Raw genomic sequence first — 27288 nt, 5'->3', positions numbered from 1 at the left:
TGTAAAATATTTGTATACTGTCAGGTAAAATAGCAAGACAGTATCTTTCTCCTCTAAACACCAGATCTTTGAAAATGCGTCACTGTGTCCAAAAACAATCTGGGAAACAGGGCAAACCATTTGTTTTCTGGCCTGTGAAAGAGAACCTTAAATTTTAATATCCTTAAATCTTAATATCAACAACTCAGCTATCTAGTGCAGTGCACGGACAGAAACCACAACATCTGGAAACTATAATCCAAACAAACACATGAACCATGACAGTAAATGCTTACATGCTGACTGCCAAGATACATTTTTTATCCATTTTATATGTCAATTACCACAAATAATTACCAAAGTGTATCATGCTATTTAGTACGTAAAACATCAAATGCATCAAGAGAGAGATGCAAAAATAGATGAACTTGGATTAACTCCTTTTCAGTGGCCCCAGCATCAACGATAAAGCACTCAGCTGTATTTTAAGCAAAACCATATCCTAAAGGCAGCAAGCAGCCTGGATTAAATATAAGGACATTTAGAAAGGAACGTCTCGTGGACTTTGGAGAGTTAGAAGGACAGCATTAGATTCCTTACACAAACAGTTTATGCAACCCTGTCTTCTAGATATTACATTCACATACAACTAAATTGCAGCAAAAAAAAAAAAAAAAAAAACAAGAAACATAATGCTGGCTGAAATACATTTTCTCTAAATATAATGACAAAATGTTTGTTGATTAACATGTTTGGCATGTTGCAAAAATTTTGATACTGAACGCATGAGTGAAATGTTCAGACACACAGTTCACAGCTTAGTTATTTTTTTCCCACCAAATTATCTGATCTTGCAGCACAAAATCTGCTGGAAGAAACTACAGCAATATTAAACCTTTTATGATTATTTTTGCGCACTGGGAGCACTTGGTTCCCAGTCCATAGTCTGGGGTTGCTTTCTCTGTGTCTGTCATTGCAGACTGCTAGGGCACACAAATGGTGTGAAAATAGTAACATTATATGGCTCTTGAAGTCTTTAAAAATATATTGTACTCAAGACTTGAGATGTTGTTAAAAGTTAACCAAGGTGGGTGATGTCAAGTTACTGGCCAATATGGTGGGTAATTAATCCATTTTTAGGACCGATATTCTAATAGAACAATAATGGCATGTAATGACAGCGAGGGAGTATCCAACCCCACCTGCTGTTTTCATTCATACAAGCAAAAATGCTCCAATATGTAAAAGGGATAAACTAAAACATGTTGTGGTGATTAATTATTTACTTTTCAACCAGGCATATCAATCATTTTGTAACTTTCAACAGCTGTGCCAAACAGTTATGCATGAGGAAGAGGAGAGACCAAACCAGCCTCAGTGTTGTTGTCATAGAGGTTCAGAGATGACAAAGGGCACACATCCACCACAAATGTGCTTCTGTAGGTTTATGATGTTGCTTTGGTAAACTGAACTTAAATGTCACATTATAATAAATTGTCCAAATTAGGATATAAAAGTCATATATATTTGGGAGAACAACAGACAGACCAACTGAGAGAAAGTAAGCATTGAGAAACTTAATGAGAGCCAGCTAATCCTCTTTTGAAGCTTAGTTTGACCAGCTTAAATTTTACCATCTCCTTATATAGCTATTGCTACCTTCCTTCCACTGTGAATTTCCCTCCCACCCACTCACCTCCCTTCCTTCCTTCCTTCCTCCCTTCCACTCCCAATTAGACGTATTTACTTCCCAAATCCTAATCTCTAAAACATCGGCAGAGGCTTTAGCCCTGGCTCCCTTGAGGCAGCTCTGCTCCTCCCAGCGCCTCTCTCTTCTCTGCTTCACGCTGTCTTTTGTTCTGGCTGATGAGGTCATGTTCGAACCATTTCTCTTTGGGACTTTGTGTGATACAAGCCCAAACAGAGGGGAGCCAAACCTCTGTTCACACATGAGATCAAGATAGTCGGGGGCATGTTTCCACAGATTGCCCCTGGGTATATGTCTGTGTAGGTGTGTCTGCGTGTGTGAGAGTCAGAGATACACTCACGAGACCTGATCATTAGCTTGTTATTATAATGACGATAATGATAATGGAAATGTAATAACTCTTTCATTAAATACTCTTTTGAAAACTCAATTGTGTCATGAGAAAGGAATCCTAAACATACCGTAAGGGCCTTAATTAAAGAAGTACAGTACATGGTTGTGAGGAATTCCTTTTGGGGGATGTAGGACACCACGTACTACATCTCTGTAATTGCTGCTTGTTAATTTGTTTCTGTTGATTGTTTTATTTTATTTTCTTACTCATTGCTGTAGAGTTGCAAAGAGTGAGAACTTATTTCAAGCGCCCCTGGTGCTGGAATTACAGTAAAAGTCCTGTTCATTTTCTCATAGACAATAGTAGGTGACTGACAGTTGGATGTGACTGTAGTTGGATGTGACTGTTCAAGGCTTGGACAGATTGCCATGAAACTCTCGCAGCTGAATCATCAGTACAAAAGATTAACAATTGCGTTAGAGAACATCTGGTTCTTTAACAAAAAGTCAAAGGTGGAAGCCTGTGTGCATAAAATCTTAAGGGAAGAGGTTAACTGCAATTCCTAAGGTGCATTTTGGTAAATTGTTACATGTGCCGCTAACGACAGACTGAGGTCAAAGATTATGCTGAATCAGAAAACTGATTATACAGTCTGACCCAGAATTCAAAAGCTTACATATTTCCTCTTCATATTGCATGTCTTGTGTTCTCCTTTGAGAAAAAAGCAGAAGCCAAAAGGATGAAATTTATCATGTTCTGGCCCCCATTCTTATTTATTTAATGTTTATTTGTGGGACAGGTATATAGCATGAATTAATTTGCATTAATTTGACAGAATAATGTTAGTTCCCTGTCTAGAGCCATACAGCAGACAGCCATTTAGGACACTAAATACTCAACACTTCATAGATTTATGAATCAGTTCTGAAGGACCATCAGTAATATAAATGCTGAATTCAGCCAAAGTTCACCTGCTTTAATCAAACAACTACAGTATGCTGACATTTCATGGTTTTTTTTAAGGTTTTTGCAAACCTCTGTTCAGCAGAAGTATCTTTGTTTGATGCCTTTTTCATACAGTAATCACTGGCCTGGCCTGTTACTGCTGCCAGTTCACTTCTCAGCACGACAAACTGGCCACTCTTAGACTTGTAACTTGTCCGTCTATCCCAGAACACACCTATTAAAGCAGACTGCTTCATTTTGTTGTGCCCTTGCCCTCCACTCCCACGTCCCACAAGGCCACTCACTGGGACTCATAAACACTTGGTAACACATGTAGTTCTTGAATGAAGTGCAAAGTCACTGCCTCTGAGTAATAGGTGTTTTTTTGTTTTTTTCGCTGTGGCTGCCTATAACATTTCGTCAAGTCTTTGCTGTGGTTTATATGCTGTGACTTTTTCCCCAATAGAGGGAATTAGAATGAGGGGTTTGTTTCTGAGATGGCATGTATGAAATTAATTGGAAAATATAGTTGGATTTGTTGACATATCTAGAAAATTGTAGCATTTATTAAAACAGATTAATGTGTAGGCGAAGTAATTTTTTTGTCCATTCAACCATCCATTTTTGAGCTGCTTAGGCCAGTTAGGGTTGCTGTGGCAACAGGGCGACATGAGTGGTGGAGTAATTTCAGCAGCACCACAACAGTTTTGCGTATCAGCCTCTACATGTGTTGCCAGTGTTGTTGGTTTTGTTTTGGTTTCCACTTTGTGCAAATGAAACTCATCTCAACAGTCGAGAGCCACCGCTGCAGAAAGAATGAAGAGGTGAGGCTGAAAGAGTAAAGTGCTTAACTCTACTCACCTTGAGCTGAAGATTTTGATGGATAAAAAGAAAAAAAAAAAGTTAAGCAGGCTCTATACTGTCTGCATGCTGACACCATCTTCTATTAAGCTCGAGACTTTGTCATGTGGCCCCTGCTTGTTCTGGTTTATTTTTTTTGGAACTGACATCGGAGTCTTGGAAGCTGCAAAGATTAAAAATGCATGCCTCTGCCTGTCTCGTGTAAGAGCAAATGCATGTTAGCAGTGCAACTTCATTTTACTTTAGGCGATCACCATTTTCATATCACTGACACTTAACACATTAATGAGATGTTGGAAGCAATTTGGAGATGTGGATGACTGCATGGGTGTTACACCTCCCCTCAAATCCCCAATGTGGTACTTGGCGGAGGGTTGAGACAGCGCCTGTCACGTCATTTTGAAAGTCTGTGTTGGCAGGTGGTCCACCAGTGTGTATGGGTCAATGGAGATCTGGACTGTCATCTCTTTGCTCACACTGACATTGACTCTCCAAGACTCAATTGGGACTTCACTGAGTTTTATGGCCTTAATGCCTAAACCTGAAATGAGGTAATTGTAAAATGATGTCTCTGCCATCTAAATCTTAGAAAGTTAGTGATTGTGCAGAGGAGTTAAATATTCAGGAGATAGACGTTTGCTCATTCAGCTCATTTTTTATTTACCCTCTTAATCAAGAGCGATGGCAAAGACCACGAGAGCACATTATTTACAAGGGGAGAAGGGAGGGAGGGGGAGAAACATTGACAGACACAAACAGAGAGAAAGAAAGACAGCTAAAAAAGGCTGGATGAAAGATTGTTTTATAATTTTACATTAAAGAGTGCAATAAAAACAGATGTGGACACGAGCACGAAGCTATGTATTAAAAGAGCTAAAGAAGAAGCTTGGTATTCTAAAACAGGGGAGGGTTGGGCCATTTGTCAGGTTGGTACTTCAGTGCAGACAGCACATATCTTGATGTCAGCAGTGGCAGTGTTTGTTTTGGATACTGAATAGACATGTCCAGCAGATAGCGTTTCTTGACAATTAGTGACATGTAAGAATTTTCTTTGGCACTATGTCAGCTGCTTTTTTGTTTTTGTAGCCTCGAATGAAAAAGCAAAGACAGATTTTTTTTTTTTTCGATCCCACACACCAAATAAAGATAGTCAGTGTGATAGCAGTGTGCACAGCAGTACATCCTTTGTGTGAGCTAATCCCTCGCACCAGCACAGTTTCTCCATCTCACTGCTACATCTCTTGTAACTCAACACACCCAATAAAAAAAGGCCCTGCTAATGTTTAAAGGCGCTGTCTGGAGACAATGGTAATATAATACCAGCAGTAACATGGACGCTGGCATGGCTGGCAGCAGTGCCAACGCGGATAAACTGCCTCATAACCACTGGGAACAGTCGTTCAACTCAAGGACTGGCAAAAGGATGTTGCTTTTGACCATAGGGCGGAGGGTGGAAACCATGCAGGAATTTAAGTCAGTAAACTGGCAAGATGGACAGCGGTATACTGTTTAAGGGCAGTGCCCCTGTGGAATCCAATGGTGATGGTCAAGAAAAGAATGCAGAGGTTGTGCCAAGTAGCCTCCGTGGCGGCGAGGTTTCCACACCGCAAAGCTCGCGAGGCATGTATACAGATATGTCTCTTGGGGGTGAGCGTGACCTCTTATCCCTTTGCTTGATCATATATTAAATGGCCATGCGTAGCCAAAGACTGACATGTCCATCATGAGGGGCTGTAAACATTAATGACTCTGTCAGTTTCTGGGATTATAATTACACCGGTGGTGTATACTAGTATCACAATGAGCATCTAAGGCATTCAAAAGATCTTGCATGCACAGACACACAAACACACACGCACACACACACACACACACACACACACACACACACACACACACACACACACACACATCCACACTCACTTACACAGGCCCCTGTGTGTTTTCATGTTTTTTGTTTTTATCGTTTTTATTAGTTTGAAATGGGTCCCAGACAGTTAAATGTCATCACCCGAGGTATTCTCCCAGTGATTTTAAAGCTGTTACTTCCTGGGAATATATCACTCTCTTCCTAAAAAATCAGAATTCCTTTTCAGTGAAACAACAGTTCCTTTTCAAATACACTGCCTTTGAGGTCGAAACATCATGATGCCAAAACTTACGGATAGATTGATGATCTGTGTTTCAGTTTACCCTCTTTATCAGTTTTTATGTGTCTGACTGGCTGTTGTGGAGCATATGAGCGTCTTTACATACAGGATGTGAGCAAAAAGGAAAATAAAAGTGTAGCATCTTAACGTCCAGCATCCCTCATGCTCATGATAGTCATTATTTAAGGCTTCAACTGTAAAAATACTTTTTCAAATCCATCAGTGATGCAGCCTGTCAATGAACAAAAAAAGTATTTTTCTGTGCTATCATGGCATTTTCAACTCACCTCTTTCTCTCTCTCTCACTCACAAGGTGTCAAATATTGCGCAAGGATTCATTGTCTCTTTAAATGTCTTGTCATATCTGAATAAAACCGCAAGGAACATTAAGAGGAATATGTCTGAGCCATCACTTTAACAACTTGATGAAGCCAGAAATGTGACGTAGTCCATGTCTGAAAAGGACTTATGTTACATCCTGGTTGAATACTGACAGAAAGTCTTTAAAACTCTGAAAACTCTGTAAGTGGCTTCTTTGCTATTAACCTTAGAAACAGTGCTTCCATATGAGTGTTACTGAACTACTGAACTAAAGACAGAATCAGGTCTGTGTGAGTGTCACACTGTTATGAACACCCTCATCCATTGACTGACTGATATACATACTGGTGTGCTTTTGAATGATTACGCAATCCCTTCTGGAGGGATGGAGGCCTGCATCTCTGATCAAGCCACTTGTTGAAAAATATTTTGCTATCTGTTTTATGCACTGGACTGTCACCATTGCCATTTTACCATGAAAAGTAACTTGAGGAAACCACTACGAACTTGATCCAGTTACTTATGTGACAGTAAGCATTAAAGAGGTTTGTAGATGGCAGCTTTGTTGCAGTAGGATTGTATTTAGCAAACACGCAGGCACATACAAACATACAAGGAAATGCATTCCAAAAGTCCTCAGTTTCCGCTGGAATTTTCTCAGAAAAAGGGACTAAATTTTGGTTAGAACTTGCAGGAAAAAATGGGATCCGATTTCCCTGTATTCAACTCTGATAGTCACCCAGAAAATTATTGCAACTATAGCCAAACCCAAACCCAAACCCAAACCATATAAGCAAAACATCCCTGACTTCAACAGACAGAGCACAAGGTCTGGTATCGTACTGTTTTTTTAATCTCATGCCGTCATTGTGACTTTATGTGCAGTGGGTCAGCGGATCTGATCCTGATATCAGCTGGATTTGAGTCATAAGGAACAGGAATAGTACAGTTTTTCTGTCATCCTGTCTCCACAGAGACTCATTCAGAAAATACGTCACAGGATGGGCTGAGTGAGTGTATCCAAACACACCTCTGTTAACACAGGACATCCCTGGGTGACCTTTGAGTCTTATCAAAATAATACAAACGATCAGTTTTTCTGTCACATGGACTCAGTGTAATTGCTAGATGATATCATTGCTTATAAAAGCTGCAGTATGGATTTGACATTCTGACCATTTGAGGATCCTGCTTGGTTTTTAACCCTATGATGGCCACATGATAATATAAATTAATACAAAATATAAAGAATAACTTAAAGTCTAACTGAAATTTTAATTATCCTCACCATTGTTGTGTAAGGAAATGCAAATTATAATGATACTGCAGCTATTATGCATGTTTTTTTTTTCCATTTTTCACTGTTTTATGACATATTTTTGAAAACAGTGTCTAAACCTCAAGCTTCTGGGTGGCAGTTATGGTCGCGGTTGACTTATATCTGCTAATCCAACTTCCATTACGCATTGTGCTACTGAAATAATCCACACATCATTAACTGTCAAATCCAGAGATTTTTCCATTTATAACATTTCAACATTTGGAGGACCCATCATGCTGTGAAGTTTGTATTCCACTCAGGCTTACCAGTGGAAAGTAGAAGGTAATTAGCTTAGCTTGCTAACCTTAGCACTGATTGCCACTAGATGTTACCAAAGTTTTTTTCTTTTTCAACACAATCTGAGTCATCATCAGTTCTTCCACACTCTAGGGGGGTCTAGCTAGCATTAACTGTCTTTCTTTAATGCATCCAGATGTGGTGATAAATAACCAGACTGTCAGAACTCACAGCAACAAGTAGTCTTGTAATCTCAGCACTATGTGCGTTGCCCTATGATTTGAATGACAACATGGAGTAATGCAGTCATGGAGAAATGAAGTGAGAGCTCAAATCACAGATGGGATAACGGCTAACACCAACAGCCCTCCTACTGGTTAAGTGCTTGTGCAGCCATTGGAAACTTTCAGTAACCACCCACACAGATACATCACCAGTCAAATTACCATTACCAACATTGTCAGCTGGAAACAAAAAATTCACACCTCTGAGAACACTAATGTAGTGAGAGCTATCGCGGCAGATAAATCTAACTATAAATGAAGGAGTCTGTCTGTCCATCACTTTTCTCGACAACCGTTCATCTGATCTACTTCACACTTGGCAGGTGTATTGCCGAGGACCCAAGGAAGTGCAGTGTGGAGTGTGAAGTTGTTTAGATGATAAATATTCAAGATATCTTTAAAAGAAAACATTTAGCAGATCTTGACCTCTCCAATAAGGCAGCCGCACAGATGCATAGCTGCAACATACAGCATACTGATGCTACTCAGCCAATCAAATCTGTGAAAACAAAGCTTTTAATTAAGAATAGAAAGACTCTTACATGTTCATTCTTATAGGATGGGTCCGAATCCAAATACATTATTTGGTAAAGCATGGATAGTGGGTTTTTTACATTTAAAATTTTTAAACATTTATTTTGTACAAATATTTTAACCTCTGCCTATTTATACACCCATAACACAGAGACAGCACACCGTTTAACGTGTATGTGAGAACTTCAAAGGTGATTTGCCTATTTTTTACAACCTAACTTTGTGGAAAGGAGAAGGGGAACAACAGGTTATGGAGAGTCCCTTGGGAGCACTTTGCATGTGTCAGTAGCTCAGCTCTATCTCTGGGGAACACCCCCAACTCCGGGAGTGACGTCCATATTAGGAAATGTGCGTCATGTAGGAGGTGGCTGTGATTCACCTCGTTGAGACCTGCTGACAGACGAAACAGCGGAGCAGAGGAGAGAGACTGAGATAACAATGTAACCAACCTGCACGCTGGTATTGGACATGTTATTTTTTCTTCCCAAAATCAAATAATTTTTAAAATATTTGTGTGAAACAAATATCCATAAAAAAACCCACTATTTGTGCTTTGTCGAATAATGTATTTGTTTTCAGGCATACCCCTGGTGGGGACCTCCTTCATAAGATAGTTTATTCATGAACACTTATTGTAAAACTTTAATATCCTAAAATTAAAAGCATAATAAAAACAAAAACAGGATTTTTACACCTATTTCCACTTTTATTCGAATATAAACACAAATACGGTGCTCTCTGCACATCCCTACATTCTTACCACGTGCAATTCAAAACCAATATGTATCATATGATCCGAGACTGTGGTGATTGTGAAGCTCCACTATGAGACAAAGCACAAATCTTCTAAGCAAACATACCCACTCAAATCTGAACTGAAGGCACAGAAAATAAACGATCTAAGAGCCCAGTATGATTGATCCACCTTATTTTAAGATGCACATTTTTTCAAATGCTCTGTTATGTATTTTATTTTTATATGCAGCTTATTTTACTTGAAATAAGAAAATAACATTTATTTACTATTATAGTACTTATTATTTATAACATCTGTGTATATTCAAATTGGCATTTATTCTTTTTGGTGATTACAATTCAGTCAAAACAAACACCAAAGAATAAAGTTTAATTTCAACTTGACTTTAATCCAATTACTAGTTGCATGCCTCAGTCTGTTATCGGGGCCCCCAAATTTAGTGATTTGTGGGCCGCAAGCAAACTCAGGCATGGGGCCTCCATTGCTCGTTGGTATTGGCAGCGGTAGAAGAAGTATACAAAGCCTTTAGTTAGGTAAAACTAGCAATAACACACTGTAAAACGCAGCTGTTAAATATAACAGAGTCCTGCATTAACATTTTTCCTTACACAAAGTGTGATAACATTTCATTGGAATGTTTCTAAGTTAAGGATCTAAAATACTTACTGGGACCAGCATGTTGCTGCACACTCACTCTTCCTCTTTCCTGTAATTCTCATATCATCCTTATCTTTGTTTATCAACTATCTTTTTTTTTTTTCCTTTTTCACAGACATAAATTATTTTCCATTTTTGATGTTGTGATGAATTGCACATTATTTCATCGCTTTAATATCTGAGATTTAGAAAATAAGTTGTGTGCAGTGCCGTTGCAGTAGCTCATCTAGTTATGGAATGGTCCATTGATCTGTCATGAATTACATGCCAATTTCTTGTCATTTTGCATGTTATCACTACGCATTTTAAGCTTTTCAGGTGTCATTTCATGCCATTATGTTTGAGTGATTGTTTATGTTTATTTTATAAGGTGATTTTGGCTTATTAGGAGGAGGCGGGTTGGGTGAATGGCTTGATAGTTTGTTGGCAAAAAGTTGCACAAGCAGCAGAAGAGCACCATTTGAGACCACCAACCCTCTACTGTGACGTTGGGACATGTTTACAGGACATTTTGAATGTCTTTTAACCCAAACCATGATTTTTCCCTAACCTAACCTAGTGGTTTTTGTGCCTAAAACTAACCATTTTAAACCATACCATGATCTTTGAAATCATAGTACCTCAGAAGTTAATAGGAAGAATTAGCATATCACCTGTATGCAAAGCTGCACCAGGAGTGGCACAATGATGAAAGACCCACTTTGAGGGAGTTTTATAAGTATTGCAGGGTATATACAGTATCTCTCAGTTAGAATAGTAACATCATTTCATGTTTTTCATTCTAAACAATAAACCTATGCTCTTTAGGGCCTCTCTTAGTTGGGGACAGGCAGTTGCGTCCCATGCCTAATGGTAAAGTCCGCCCCTGTCCGTTTTCTATTGGTTGTAATATAAGCAGCAGAATTGCTGGTAGCAGAGCTGCAGATTACATCTTGAAGTTACCATTTTGTGTTGGCACTCATCTGCTTCCCTCTAACACTGTGGCCTTAACTTGCAGTTGCAAAATGGCATATTGCATTACTAAACATCCTCTAAAGGTATAATTACAAGATAATTATATGCATTACATCAAGACCAACCCAGTGTGTAATTGAAGTAGAACGAGAATACGAACAGCTAAACAAGCTTTCCAATCCTTATCACAACAGTAATCCTCTAATTAGATTTACTGTAACCCAATACTCTGAGGTATTTTCTTTTCATCTGACAGTGGTGCACAACCTTTGCCGTCACCCCTCCACCCGTGAACACACACACACACACATACACACCTATTTTGCTCATCTGGGACTCCTGCACCTCAATTCACAAGGTTAGAGTAACAAACTTTTAGTAATATAAACATCCCGTCCACACGATCACTTCCTGCTCCTGTCCTATGACTAAATTAACTGGAGATTTGCCTCTGTGATTTCAGCAGTTTCCCAGTGTGGGCGGCAAAAGGACAGCATTGAACACCCCTATCAACATTATGCACAGTTTCCTTCAGAAAGCTCTTGATACTTCCATGATCCAGATGTACTGTATCTGGTTTTGCTTTTTAAATCTAAAAAAATGTCAAATAGACCACGAAAATAATTGAATCACAGTTCAACTAGATCTCCTACTGTGTAGAACCACATGGGCAGGTCAGCTTATGCAATAAATTGGGAAACTGAGCATCTGTATTGTTCATGAAAATACGCAATGAAACTCTATCCTCTTTAGATACAGATGGTGCGACTAACCACGAGAATCAGAGCAGTGGGGTGCACACTTATTCCCTCTTAGATTCTCATCCAAACAAGATGTTTTTGATTATAAGTGGGAGGCAAAATCCTAGATATATTGTGTTGAACTCTTGTTACCCAAGGTTACCTCTATGTTGACTGTGAAATGAAGCCTTTTCAAACTACGAAATTACACTCTATTTTGAATATTTCAGAAATGAACCGCCATAAATCCTGTAAGATTTCAAGTCAATTTTATTTATGTGGCCAAAAATCACAAAATTGCCTCGAAATGACTTTAAATTTTACAGCATGGGATGCCCTCTATCCTTCCATCTGTGATCTGGATAATGAAAAAACTTTAAATAGGGAAAAAAAAGGAAGAAACTTGAGGATGAGAAACAAAGTAGGGATTCTGAGGACGGACAGACATTCAATAGATGTTGTATATATAAAAAAGACAGAAATAACAATAGTAAATTGACAAGCAAAACAGAATGATTGATAGTTAAATGCAGAGTGAACATATAAAAAGAATAAAAATATGGATATGGGACATCGAGCAGCTTCTAGTTGCCACCAAACATTGTTAGGACCTGAGTCACACAACCTCCTCTCTACCGCAAGGACCTGGAAAGAGGACATAGTACACATACACACAAGAGAAAAAAACATGAGAACGCAATTCACACAAGGGGTGAAGAGACTAGATTTCAGTACTGTTTGCTTATACAATAGCTTAAACTATAAGCTATAAGCTACAAGTGTGAATTGCAGCTTTTATGGTCAACACATCACAGCAGCAGTACAAGATACTGATCACATAAAGCAACAAAAAGTAAACAATGTTTACTTGAGGAATATATCTAAACATTCAATGCTGACTGAATTATAGTATTTATGATTGATAATGAGATAGAAGTGTGAAGATTAACTTTATTATTATCCCAGAGAGAAATTGGTTTGCAGTGTGGGCACAAATTTAACATACACAATAAAACTGTACACACTAAGAAAGAAAGAGAAACAATCAGCGGGCAGTCCAAGACATGGTCCACACATGGCATACATCCTTGGAACTGCAGTGTTCATGATGTACAAAGATTCAACATGAGACAAAAAAAAAAAGGTGCAAAAGAAGGTGGCCTTCCCGCCTATGCATTTCAGACATGAGACATAACTGTGTATTCTAAGCATTTTCCTTAATGATAGTGCTGCTGTCTCAATCTAAATCATTTGTTTATGAAAACTAGCTGCAGATCAAGTGTGTTGAAGAGAAATCACACATTTTATCTGAGCAGTATGTGCAGTGTTAAACTGTTACTCAGGGTTTTTTAGTAAAATCGTCAATCAACTCAATCAATCAATCAACTATACTGATTACACTGTTTGAACATTTTTCTGTCCTCTGTTGTATGGTAGAAGAGACAGATATGTTACAATAAAGTCATCTGTACAGTAAAGGATACAGGTATGACCCCCCCCCCCCCCCCCCCCCCCAAAAAAAAAAAAAAAAAAGATTCAGATTAGTGTTAAGGACTGTTTTGGGTGGCTCTTCTCTTCATCAGACAGTAACTAAATCTTTACTTCTAAGTAACGTTGGCATTCTAAAACGTTCTAAAGCAAAGTAAAATACCTTACTGTCCTGTGATAGGACCCCTCTGTCTCTTACATGGATCCTGAGCGAAAGTCCTGCGCAAGTGATGAATGTGTAAAATATCGGGAAGCGCATGACTAAGCATCATAACGCCTTCTGGAAGAAGCATAGTGACATCACTTCTTGGCGTTTACACCTTCACACCTCTGACATTACATCAAGCAAGGACAAAACGATATGGGTGTAGATGTGATATATCACATCTACATCAGACAGCTTCTGAGACTGAATAATGATGAAATTGAAAACGATTTGCTCTTGTGGTGGCAAGAGATCTTATGTTTTTATTTTACCCTGGAGAGGTGACCGTGAGAGCTGGAAAAAAAATTGTCGGAGAATAGGAGCAGGGTGGGAAAGTGACAAAAAGTCAAGAGTGGAAGAGTTTGACCTGCAGGAGGAGGAACAGCAACTCAAACAGAGGAAGAAAGAGTTGGAGAGACTAAGACAGTATGAAAATGATGAGTGAATGGGGATGGTAGAAGAAGAAAGGTTTTGGCCTGGGAACACCAGCTTCCCTGCGGACCCCGAGTTTGGCCGCTTCGCTCGAGATGACTTCACATAACGCACCTGAATACACAGATTTACACACAACCCTGGCCGGAGCTTCTGAGCCGGAATATTCGACACACTGCCTACTGACATCACTACAGCTGGTGTGAATTTAGCAGAACTCAGCCTAGGGCCGCCTCTCAGCAACTCAACCCCCTACATATACACACACCAACTCCCAGTATGTGTTCAACCTCTCTCTCACACTCTTTTTGCCTTTTTTGACCCTTGAAAGTTGAGCCGATTATAACAGCTCCCAACAGCTTAGTGTAGAGGCCTATCTACTGTGATCTATTTGATGTGACAAAAAACGTGGATTCAACAGGAGATCATTCATGCCCATCATGTCAACAATGTACTGAAGACAAAAGGTTGCGTATTACATTCTTAACTTTTTGTAGCTCTCGTGCAATTTGAGTAAAACTTGCTTTAATTTGTAAACTAATGATGTAGATGGATGTCAGTTATTCTTTGTTACTGATAATAAAGAAAAACTGTTTATTTTAAGTTGTTACATTAATAAAATACATATTTATTGTACCTCAATTGTCTATATTTGTGCAAATCACCAAAAAGGAAAGTCACCACTCCACTGTCAACCCTAAAAATTCAAATCCTTTCTAATATTCCTGTTGGATTATATGGCATCCCGTACCTATCACTTGGACATGAGAAAAGCTGAAATCATTCAGTGAAAAAGTTGGCAGGGCACAAGTGCCTCGTTTATAAACAAACTTTATTTTCCTTCCTTCTGTCAGACGTTTTCCACTGCAGGGATGGATGGTTATAATGAGAGTTCCAGCGTCTAGCTATTTTTAAGGTTGGAGACAGGCTGTTATTGCGCTGGAGGTAGCGAGGCCTTTGGGGTGGTGGATTATTCCACAGACCTGCACTCCAGACTTTATGGGCCTGAAAATAACTGTCCTACCTAGCCCTCCCAGTGCTCCCCCCGGTAATCACAAAGTGCAGTCATCCATAAATGAATGTGGTATCTGCTTAAACTGTCATCTCACCAATATTAGGTGAACCCAAGTTCAACTATCTACGTCAAGAACTGGGAAAACAGATCCGATGTCTAAAAGCGTCCCCCCTTTCTAAGAATCTCTGAATTGGATTTGTTCATTCATGCCGCAATGACATGTGCTTACAACAGAAAGAAGGTGTTGAGCATCAGTTTTCAAGTGTGCACCCTTAGTGCTTTACCAGACAACCATTTTACCAGGAAGCTTCTCCCCATTCTTCTACCAGGAAGTTATATTATCCTGACTGTTGATAGCAGCGTAGGAGTACAGGTACCTGCGCATCTACCAGCAAATATTGGTTGGTATTATATCAGCTGGAAGAAGACGACAGATGGCTCTATTTAAGTATCTGCCATCATGTATGCTGCACACATACTGTATGCATGTATGCTGCATAGTGTTATGCTGTTCTCGATCTAGTAGTTACTGCATCAGTATATCTTTTTATATTTTAATACAATAGTGTTGCATTTCAGTACTGACTATAGGTTTCTGTGAGGATGATTGCATGTCTTGTATTAATCTTAATGGGTCTGTATGTATCATTTGTTGATTATAAGTATTAGCTGGAATAGCCTATGATATGTTGTTAAAACAGACATCTGTTGGAATGTTTTGGAACATAAAGTATATTAAACTGTTACTCTAGGGTATATAAAGTTGCAGAATTCATACTGTATATACAAACCTTTGAAGAATAGCCAAAGATACCTGTTAATGGTGGCAACAAAATATCTCAAGTTACGTGGAATATCCAGGGTGGACGACCATGTAACGTCAGTACAACTTTCATTTTGCAACCTTGGAATATCTGAATCATTCGGGACGTCTTGGGGGAATGTTTAGACAACAGTCATTCGATGTCTCAATATTTGCTGGAAAAGAATTTATGGCACAGATTTTCTCCAGGTCACTATCAGAGGTTGTTCATTTTTTAAAAGACATATTAGTTACAGCTACGCACAGTTTATATTATAAACGACTGGCTCAAGTTTGACTCTTCATCATATATTTTAATCTATCCCATCTTTTTCAGTTTATTTGTCATGTGGAGTACTACCTAACCTGTGAAAACAGTTGTATAATGTCCTCTCTTAAGTCTGTTTGAAAGGTCTGTTTGGGTTTGAAAACTACAGTTTTTTTTATGGAAATCCATCCTAACTGGGAGCATGGAGTTTTAAAGACATGGACATAATGACACAGGCAGGGTCAGACAAAAAGACACCATAGTTGTTGTGAAGTTTGACCCAAACTAGGAACTAAAAGTCAGGTTACCTCAGCCTCTGGTACTTCAATTTTGACTACTCTTTTTGTAATCTGTCTCTAAAGTTCCACAATTTTACTGAAGAGGAATACTGACTACCATTCAATGAAAACAACAATTACAACAAGAATCAGACAAAAGATCTGCACACTGTAATAGCTCCCAGCAATTTTAATTGAGCCACGTTTCAATCTAACAGATCTTCGTCAGTCATTATCGGATCACCATTACAAAGCAGAATAAGCAATATGTAGACAAAATCGCATTCAACATTCAGGCGATTGTGATCTGCATGATTGAGAGTCTACTTTCAAGCTGAACCAATTAGAGCAGAGCTGGACAACGCTGTCTGATACTCCTACATGGGGGACAGAGCATGCCTCTATGAAAAGGGCAAAAACAAGTAGAAGCATCAAGTTCAATATGATACAAGCACATACTAAATTCAACACATCACACAACAACTACAACAACAAAAAGAAACAGAAGCTACCTACCTAACTCTAATTGCACCTTCAGTGTGAAAACAGATGAAATGTCTTCAGTGATTTACTTTGACTTTCTAGGTGCACATGAATTTTAAAAATAATTAAATGTATCTGTCACACATGAGGCTATGAAGAGCGTGACTAGCTGTGTATTGTTCTCGAATGAGACGTCAACTAAATACTAAAGGTTCGATATAAATCACATAGATGTAAAGCAGCAGTTTAGGAAGGAAGTTATAGTATAGCCTCAACGTTCTCTCCAGCAGGTGTGGTCAGAACATTTACAAAGGACGACAGGAGAACATGAAACCAGCCCTGCTCTGATATAGTCCCTTTGAAATCTTTCCAGCCGCCTTGTTGTGCCTATGGCCATCAGACAGGGTGCAACAAAAGCCTTGCTTCTGCGTTTCCTTGCGGGAAATAGCACCTGCTGTTTCTCATTTCAGATGTCATTCACTCGCTGGATTGAAAACCAAACACACCTCATTACTTTAGTTTATTTTGGGAATGCCTTTGGGAGCTTGACCCCAAGTTCCTTGAGTTAGGTTCTGATTGTTTGGCCCTCTTTGTTCCACTGGACGACACGGTTGTCTGGATGCTACCGCGATCTATATATCACCTCGTTTAAACAATTAACAACACCAGTCAAATCAACCCGTTATCTGTGATGGTATGTCAGGGAAGGTCAAAGGTCATGACCTCTACTAAGAATAATTCAAGAGGCCTTAGAGCACATTAGTGTTAGCTCTTAAAAGTGCTGCATCCTCTCTTACATACCAAATTTCCCTCACCGTCATTGTAACATTTCAAAAAACCTCAACAGCCCTACAAACAATGTGTTACACAAGCTGTGTTACAAACAAACAATGGTGTTAAGTGTGACTGTGAATGTGTAATCAATAAAGGCTTAATGTTAAAAGTGAACGGGATGGCAGACTGGATTAGAAAACAATTCAGTCTGTGGTTAATCACATTATGTCCACAGAGCTTCCTTGAGTTGGTTTGAATCTTCATATAAACAACACAATTACAAGTACAGCTTATTACCACCTAATCAACATGCTGCATTTTTTTTTTTTTTGCCATCTACGATGTGAAACACATTCTTCTCGTTTGTATATGGAAATGGTCATTTAAACAAACAGTGATTGGACAAAGACCCTCTGCCAGTGGCATCTGTTTAGCATTTAAAGTTACTGGTAGTGATATCTTCCACCTGCAGACCCAGCATAGTGTAACAGCAGCTTAAGACTGGACTACATGTGTACTCCCCAGTGACTGGGTTAGGAGTGCAGTACAGTACTTCTTTTAGAGAAGTTGTTTTTTTAAAATGTTTTTTTGCATAACACAATTTTTAAGATAATTAATTATATGTTACAAAGCAGTGTCAGAATTAACATTTCTACACGACAGCAATAACAGTTACATGATACATTTTCAAGCACTGACCATGCTGAATTGTCATTTTTGACATGTACAAATTTCATTTGAATATATGAAGACATTTCAGAATGTGTTATAACTTCTAATTTCAAAAAAATACTGGCTGTACCTAGGATAAGCGGCTCTTTGAGTTGAATGATAATGTTACCATGCTAACATCATCACAATGATAACGTTAACAAGCTGTTTAGCAGATATGATGTTTACCATGGTCACTATCTTAGTTTCCAGGGATCCACAAGAAAACAGTGGAAAACGGCTTCCCAAGCAGGTCAGTGAAAATACCCAGAAAAAAAAGGAAGGGAGCTGTCAGATGCAAAAAAAAGTGAGAGAATTTAATATGCTCAATATGTGCATGAATACTGACACTAAATGGCATGAAGAACACAGAAAAAGGCTTAGATCATCAGCTACTCTGGATTGCAATGTGTTTCAAGCTTGGCGCTCTTCCTCAAGCAGCACCAAGAGGTTTATGCTGACGTGTCTCCAGAAATAGAAAAAAGCCAGGAAATTACGCAGTAAATACATCACACTGGGAAACAGTGATGGGATGGTCGCATTATTGATAAAGAGCTTAATGACATATTTAACACAGGAACAATGTAAAATATACTGTATGTAAGTATATTGTATATTCATACATGCCAAAAAACAGTCTGGATGTAGCCCACTCAATAAGACAAAATATGTCAAAATAAGGTGATTAGACAAAATATACAGAATTATATATTACAGGCGAGGTTTAGATGAAATGAGATAGTTCTAAATGCTCATTAAGTCCATGAGGAGATACTGTTCCCAGGCTGAATATCCATGTTGCATCCATTTGTAAGAGGCGGCAATGGTAAATGAACTGCACTTATAAAGCGCCTTTTTAGTCTCTTCCGACCACTCAAAGCGCTTTACACTGCATGCCAACATTCACCTATTCACATTCATACGCTGATGGCAGGGGCTACCATCCCAGGTGCCAACCTACTCATCAGGAGGAGAATCTAATGCATTCACACACACTCTCACACACACCACAGCCATCGGGAGCTATTTGGGGTTCAGTATCTTGCTTGAGGACACTTCAACATGCAGACTGGAGGAGCCGGGAATCGAACCGCCAAACTTCCAATTAGTAGACAACCCTCTCTACCTCCTGAGCCACAGCTTCCCCAGTCAAGTTCACCGCCTCTGCTTGTGAGTGTTATGAGCCCAGATCTTCAGATCAATGGAGGAATGTCCATGATAGATAATGGCTCTCTTCATTTTTTCTGAGCGCTATCTTAATTTAGCATGTTAGCATGTTAACATTTGCTAATTACTAAAACTCTAGGACTAAACACAAAGGACTGCTAAAGCTAATTGTCGTAAAGTTTTGCAGATTTTTGGTCCTGAGTGGAAATATTGGACAAAATAAAATTTTGACCTTAGTTCATTAGGATACATGCTTTGGAAACCATGAGTGTCTACAAAATTTTATGCCGATCTATCTGGTGGGGGGTGTCCTGGTACCCAGTAGTTAAGGTGCATGCCACATAACTACAACATTCCAAGTTTGAGTCTGGTTTTCTAGTGTGTCATACCCATCTCTCTCTCTCCTAGTAATTTCTGTATCTATCTCCAAACTTTATAATAAAGACAAAAATGCCCCTTGCCCCCCAATATTCATCTGGTAGATGTGAGGATATTTCACTGAAGAAGTAAAACATTTTGACCGGCAAACGATGCTGGAGCAAAAGTTCAAAGGATCACTGAAGTCAGCAGGATTTGATGAATGTCTGTACAACATTTCATGGCAAAATGAAGCTCAGTTGCAGCTCATTCAAATTTCCAGCAGGAAGACTACGAGAGAGACTCCACAGTAATCTCATTTTTCCCCTGTCCTGGCTTCACTTCACTGGCCTCCAATCAAACTTAGGAGTGAACTTAAAATCATCCTCCTTTATAAGTCCATTAGGCCCCTTGAGGTCTCAGTTAGTTGCACTACACTCAAAGCTTTGAAATGTAGGTGATCACTGTTCCAGTTGATCTGGACAAATACTTAATTGTATGATAAATCTCAAACAAAAGACTGACATTTTCCTATCAGGCTTTTTATTGATGGCCATGCTTGTCTGTATTTAATTTATTTTCTAATTTTACACAACTTTTTTCCCTTCTGGGTACTTTTATCTCCCCTCGTGCATCGTTTTCACATCCCACATACCGGTATGCATCTTTTTTTTTCCAACTTACAATAAACTTACAAACATTGCAGTCTATTCACGGTCCATTTATGCGTGTAATGATATACTGTTCAAATAATGTGGTCCCCAAAACCCTTGTAGGCTGTCTATGATGTTTTTCCAACTTAAAATAAACAATCAGTCATTTACTTAAAAGACTTTCCATGCTAAGTGTCAAAGTAGACATGAATTAGTTGTTCAGAGCGTACATGTGTGCAACAGATCTGCTCTTGTCCTACTTGGGCAGGAAGCTAGAAGAAATTTGATGAGGAGTGAAGAGGGAGGTGCTTACATCACTGGAAAATGAGTGGTGTGAAGCTGTTTAACAATTTCATAATTTCATAAACAGACAAGATAATCCTTCACAGCACAAGGTAATCAGGTCACAAACCAACCGCACAGTGCACCGTTGAGCAAAAGGAATGTCACACAAACACAGGTGGTTTCCATTCCAATTTTCCAGCTGAGGAGAGGAAGCAAATTATTTCTACTTCTTCAGCAGCTAAAGACACAAATGTATCAAAGATGATGAAATATAATTCAATCAAGGAGGGGGAATAGAATTAAATTAATATACTATATATGATGGTATTTACTATCGTAGCTTGCAGTTTTAACTCCTCTTATGAAAGTGTCTCTTCACAAGTGTCATTAAGTTCAATGTCATTAACAATACATAACGGCAGTAAAAAAAAACAAAGCACTGCTTCACAGTATGCCTGGTATTGAAAGTATTATTTTGAAATATATTGAGCAGGGCACACAAGGTCCCTTGTTTAAAATGTGAAACAAAACAATGGGGCTCTGAAACGAGAGATAGCTTTGCTTACTCGTTGCCATAGAAGCAGAGGAAGCAGCCTCCACTGAGCAGGAGACCCCGGTGGCACGAACACACGTAGAGGCCTCACTGAATGTTTGTGTTGATAATTGCTTAGCTAATCATAACAAGCGATTAATCTGGTCTTACAATATGTATTTCCTTTTCCACAATGTATTTTTAAGGGTTGCTGGGGATATCTGCCGTCTGTAGCCTGTGAATGACTTTTGCAGAGGCTGAAATATCCTGACAACAACCTGGTTCCCTCCCGTTAAAACATAAAATGAACAAGTCTCCAAAGAGTCACATAGCAATTGATTTGACTTTTCTCTGGCACGTGAATGTATCGGAATAAGGAGTGGAACACTGGTTGATTAAAGCCATATCCAGTGCTTTTGTGTGGTGATGAAGCAAGCAGCTGGGTGTTAATACCATTGAAATTAATCATTTTGATGGACTGGACTTTACTGTATACAGTATATCACAGGTATTCCCTTAGATATGCATCTATTGGGAATTTAAGTGACACTAAACCTGGACTCTAAGTGTATGAATGTCACTACATTTTCCTTGATGTATTGTTGAGCACTCTTCTTGAAAAGAAATCTGTGTTTCACTGTAGATATTTGTGCTTCACTGTAACTTTATTTTGACTCCCATACTTCAAAGTTACATTATCCACTTAAACAGAAATGCAAGGATAAACAATTTAAACAATACTTTTGCTGTATAGCATCTACTGGAAGTCTGACATTTATTTGAATCACTCAATAGGTATTATACCAGCAGACCTGACGCTTCGTTTGCAGTGTTATCTGATGATGTCCGATGTCTTGCCCACAAACGACTATCTGTTCCATAGCCTTTGTTGTTAAGGTTGTTGCTAGGGTTGTTGGCGTTGCCCACTTACATATTACTGATCAGACTTCAGTTCAGACATGTACAGATGTATTTGGGAAGTTAATATTTTGAGTAAAGAATGAGAATAAGAGGTGAAATTCTACTGCTACTGTTTGTTTATGCAGCCTCCAGAACCGCAGAGGGGCAGCTTCCTGAAGCTAACTTATCAGAACAGAGTGGGCTCATCAGGAAGGGGGGGCTTAAAGAGACAGGAGCTAAAATGGCCTGTTTCAGACAGAGGGTGAACTGAAGGGCTGCATAAAGGGCCAGTAGAAGATAAATAAGGAGTTTTTTTTAAACTGTAAAGCATGAAAAGATTTTCCAGTAAAGCCCCAGAATAAAAAATATAGATCTGGAGATGTGCATGATCCATTAAGGATTTTGGTCACCTCTGCCTGCACTGCAAAGATGACACAGATTTAGTACAGTACAAATATAGTATATTACAGATGATGTAATATTGAATTATGTACTATCTAACCCCATAACACTCTCTTTGCTGGAAAAGAACTTTCATGCACAAATGTACTTTGAAAAAAATACAGGTTGAAAAAATAGAGACTTCAAATGAGTTAAAACAGAAACATGGACAGCTCTCAACACTCCAAACTGACTTTCAATAGACTATAGCTACGTGATAAAGTGCTTTAAACTAGACTTGATTTACTGACTTGTTCTCCATTTTAAAGTATAATTTTGGATTTTTACATGTAGGTTTTAGTACAATACTCACATGCCAATATTAACATTTAATGAACTGTTGGTTGCTGTAATCATTCCTCTTCTGGCCCTGAAGAGATGCAACTACACAGTAAAAAAAAATAAAGGACAAAATCCATAGCCATCATTCAGTGCAAAAATGCAATCTGAAACTCAGATGGAGAAAATATGAGTCTTCAGCAGCCTGAGTTAGACAAATTCTGGTCCTGAAAGTCATGTGTTGGTTTATTGCTGGTCTTGTGTCAAGGTCTGTTTCCCCTTCAAATAATGTTTCCCCATGTGTTTCCTGTAGCACTGGGGTTAGGTCTTAGTTTATGTTAAGGTTAGGCATCACAGAGATAACTGATTGGGATTAGGGCTAAGGTTCAGGTTAAGGTAAGGGGACTACCAGCAAGTATTGATCTGGCATGGCTCAGCAGGAACCCAAGGACCCTAACCCTCTTCAAAAGATGGTGACTTTCACCACTTCACTGATTCATGCATACATGCATTTCTGCCTGAAACAAAGATTAAGAGAGATTTTGTCCCCTACTTCTTAAGGAGTGGAGGAGTGTTCACACATGCTTGTCAGCACATACGTACTGCACGTACAGACCATGCAGTCATAAATGTTGGGCTGCATGAAAACAGTGCATATGGACTCTTGCAGACAGGATGAAATTTATGTCATGGACCTTCGAGACCACTCATGTGGTATGTGCAAATAAGCTTTTGTAGTGAATAGTCATTCACATTAGAAGGGAATCACTTCACAGGCAGAGTGAAGAGCAGAAATTATTACCCTGACCAATAGCTCTTTCAGTGTTCATATGTGAGTATTGTAACTAGACAGATATGAACACACTGGAATATGTCCTTGAGTGACACAGGCCATTAAGAATTAATCAAAATATTTTTAGTCTCTCATATAAGAAAGCTAAAGTTGGAACTTAGTTAGTTGGAACCTCAATTTGAACTAACTCTGAAAGTCTCACAAATAGACCTAATTAGGAGCTTCTCTTACCAAAACAATAAAAACTCTTATAATACTCCTCAGCTAGATTAATTGAAAGGCTATTGACAGGATCACAACTCTGCAACTGGCAGTGTTTCATGACAATTTAGTTACACAAACCTCTGTTCCTGCTCCAGCCTAATTAGAGGGAGTCAGAATTTTCTGATTAAAACAAAGCCTGTGCCAGGATTGCTGGTCTTACATCATGAGAGTATTATGCAGCAGAGAAACCTTTGGAGGGATTCAGATGGATTTAGTATGGAATATAAGATCAGTTTCACACCATTGGAAAGACATGGATAATTAGTATATTTATTTATCTCACGTTATGGTCTACTGTGAACACAGTCGTCTGCTTCCATTCCAATCAAGTGGCATAAACAACAGAACATATAATGGAAATGTCACTTATACTAAGCTGTTAATGTCATTTCATGTTAGATTAGCAACATTAAATGTGTTAAGAAGATTTAATTGTATTGACCTAAATGATGAGTGGAAAAGTGAACTTTTCTTGTTAAAGGGGACCTATTATGCTTTTCCTTATTAAAAGTCATATATATAATGTTACAATGTCAGATGTTCATATTAAAAGTAGTCAAAGTGTCAACTAATGAGGTAAATGAATGTGGAAGTACAGACTGCTAAATTTCAAACAGTTTTTTCTACTTTCAGCCTGAGCCGATGTCGGCTTGTGCTCCACACACAGTGCTCAAGTTCACTGCTCTGCTCTGCTAACATTATGGTGTTTTTCCATTGTTTAGGTGGTAGTCACGCCGAGCCATGACTCGAGTTGAGCTAGCATGCTGTGAATGTTTTTCCATTACACAGTGCGGCAAAGTAAAATAAGTAGTTTACCTGATGGAAGTGTACTGGTTGTCTGCAGCTGTTCATCAAACATCATCATCACTGTGGTTATTTCTGCCCGTACAATTCCTCTCTGCATTACTTTTAACTGATCCTCTAAACAAATAGCTCCAAATATGTTGTTTTTAGCGCCACAAACGAATCTTTGCTAATTCAGTGAGGAACACGTTCCGTTTCCTGCAAATTCTTCAAAATAAAATCTCCCGTTATTTAGTCATTTAAAAGCTTTTAACATGAAGCAGTAAAGCAGGAAATGTTGGGTTTTCATCAGCAGTAACTTAACACAACTCTGATATGGCTGCCCCTCAGCAGGCTTCCAGAAGGCTGGCCAATCAGAACAGAGTGGGCTCATCGGAAGAGGGGCCTTAAAGAGACAGGAGCTCAAACTGCCTGTAAGAGACAGAGGTTGAACTGAGGGGCTGCATAAACGACCAGTATAGGATAAATAAGGAGTTTTTTGAACTGTAAATTATGCAAAGCTACTCTAGTGGAGTCCCAGATTAATAAGACTAGGTAGACTGGTATATGGCTGGACTGGGTATAGTCATTGTGCGAAACTTTGGCCAATTTGTTACAGAGCTAGTCAATGGTAGTGTTTACAATGTGTTAATCTGCAATGTTCTTATTATTTGCAGATGACTTATTTTATTTCTAATAATAACTATTCTAATTATCTGTTTCTATCAGCGGATGTCTCCTGTTTTTCTAAGACTCTCTCTGTATTGAGTGTTTTGTCAGAGCGATTGCAATTTGGGGTGCTGTAACTGTGCACTTTCCCTCATGCCTCCCGGCGCATGGAGAGCTGTTTTGTCTCCTACTCTGCAAGCTTGCGTTGTTTGTCCTGGCTTGGATGCAGCCGAGGCTGCGCAAACCAACATTGGATGTTTTTCATGTGCAGCAGCCCCAGGAACACCACAACTGGGTGAACTGCCGACATCATCCCGGAGCAACATGATGCTCCCTGCCGCCCAGGTGCCAGGTCAGCCACAGCAACGCCTCCACATACTCCTCCGACAGTCATGCAGCCATGTTGTGGGAGTCCAGGTGAAGACCGAGGTAGGGCATCAGCTGGCTCGGCCGCAGGGTGCTCTTAGGGTGTGATAAATTTGGAATGGGCCACATTTAGTGGAACCGCTGTAAATGCACCATGAGGACATAGAAAAACAATAGAAAACTGTTTGCGCTAATTCATTTTGAAAGAGCAATGGCCAATGGGGAAACTCCAATACTCAGCTGGCTGACCAATGACGTAACTTCATCACTCAGTGAGTCAATCAGTCAGTCAGCGACGGACAGACATTCCCATGTGTAGGGCTGGCTCTGCTGTTGTAGTCCAGCCAAGAATATAGAACTGGAAATGAGCATAATTTTTTTTTTTCACAATTTTTTTTTTTGTTTGTTTGTTTTTTTTTGGGGGGGGGGGCTTTTGGGTTTTTGTTTTTGTTTTTTTTTTTTACCAGTTTTTTAAAATGGTCTGCTTACATTCAAAGAAAAAAATATGACTAACTACAGAAAATTATCCAGCTTTGGGTTCATGCACAAAAACAATTTCACTGTATTTTTGTAGAAAATGTGAGCTGTGAGCATATTAGATCTTTATTTCTCACTGTCTGTCTCACTCATTCATAAACTACATATAATTTGCATACTATATTGCATTTGTGAGTTTCATACTCAGTACCACATAACCAGTACTACATTAACATTTCCCATCATGCTCACACAAGCATCCTTTCAGTAACAATGATAACAAGTAATACCTCAAACTGAATGCAGCCAAGTGAGACTAATACAGGAACACAGTAGCACATCATCAGCAGTAACAACTTTATAAAAGGAAGTCCTGTGATTGGCTGCACTAAAAAGTAAATTGTGTTCTCCTGTTTTATCATCGGAAATCCCCCGCTGAGCATGATAACAGCATGTTCCACTGAGGAAAAAAAAAACAAAACAAATCAAAATAGAAGAAGACAAAACACAAAGCCACAAAAAAACTGTCACAATTACAGTCATTTTTTGGATGTGTTCCCAAAAACTGTTATCAGGCTCCCAGTTTTCACACACTTAAGCTCCAGCCAGCCAGGCCCTGTCACTCGCCATCTAGTCCTGAGTGCTGAGAGGCCCGTGCTTCTGGTTTCCAAAATAAGTCATCAACAGGAGCCTCTCTGTGGGACGAGACAAAGGGAGGCTGATAGAAGCCCAGAGCTCTCACATTATGGCCTCCAAACAGCTGAAGACAACCGCAACAGGCTGAAGCTCTGCTGGACTATAGCATTGGAATAGGGATATTGGACTCTTAAAGCGCTTCTAACCATAAAAAAGCCTTTAAGTGCTTAGCATCAGGCCAGAACAAGTACAGTACATTTTGTTCCCCAAAATTCCCCCATCCCCCCTCCGACACACACGCACGTACCTCCTCCTGCCCATGTCATTAGACGTGAAGTAAACTGGTTTTACTGGTGTACCTCATCTGAGGTCACTCATTTAAAATATTTAAATCTGCTTGGTATGGGATTTATTTTCCCAATCACATAAAATTTTAAGTGAAGCTGGG

At 39.1% G+C, this 27288-nt stretch overlaps 1 long non-coding RNA gene across 1 annotated transcript; it reads left to right on the top strand.

Annotated features, from left to right (window-relative positions):
• The first annotated feature begins 678 nt into the window (after window positions 1–678).
• On the top strand, window positions 679–26712 carry LOC122992898. Its single transcript, XR_006406171.1, has 4 exons — window positions 679–768; window positions 6573–6582; window positions 17004–17010; window positions 26702–26712. It is a non-coding gene; the product is annotated as an uncharacterized LOC122992898 (long non-coding RNA).
• Window positions 26713–27288: the final 576 nt, after the last annotated feature.

The sequence above is a fragment of the Thunnus albacares genome, chromosome 11, assembly GCF_914725855.1.
Source record: "Thunnus albacares chromosome 11, fThuAlb1.1, whole genome shotgun sequence".
Classification (NCBI taxonomy): domain Eukaryota; kingdom Metazoa; phylum Chordata; class Actinopteri; order Scombriformes; family Scombridae; genus Thunnus; species Thunnus albacares.
The sequence above is the reverse complement of the archived record's forward strand: the minus strand, read 5'-3'. Positions and strand labels throughout refer to the sequence as shown.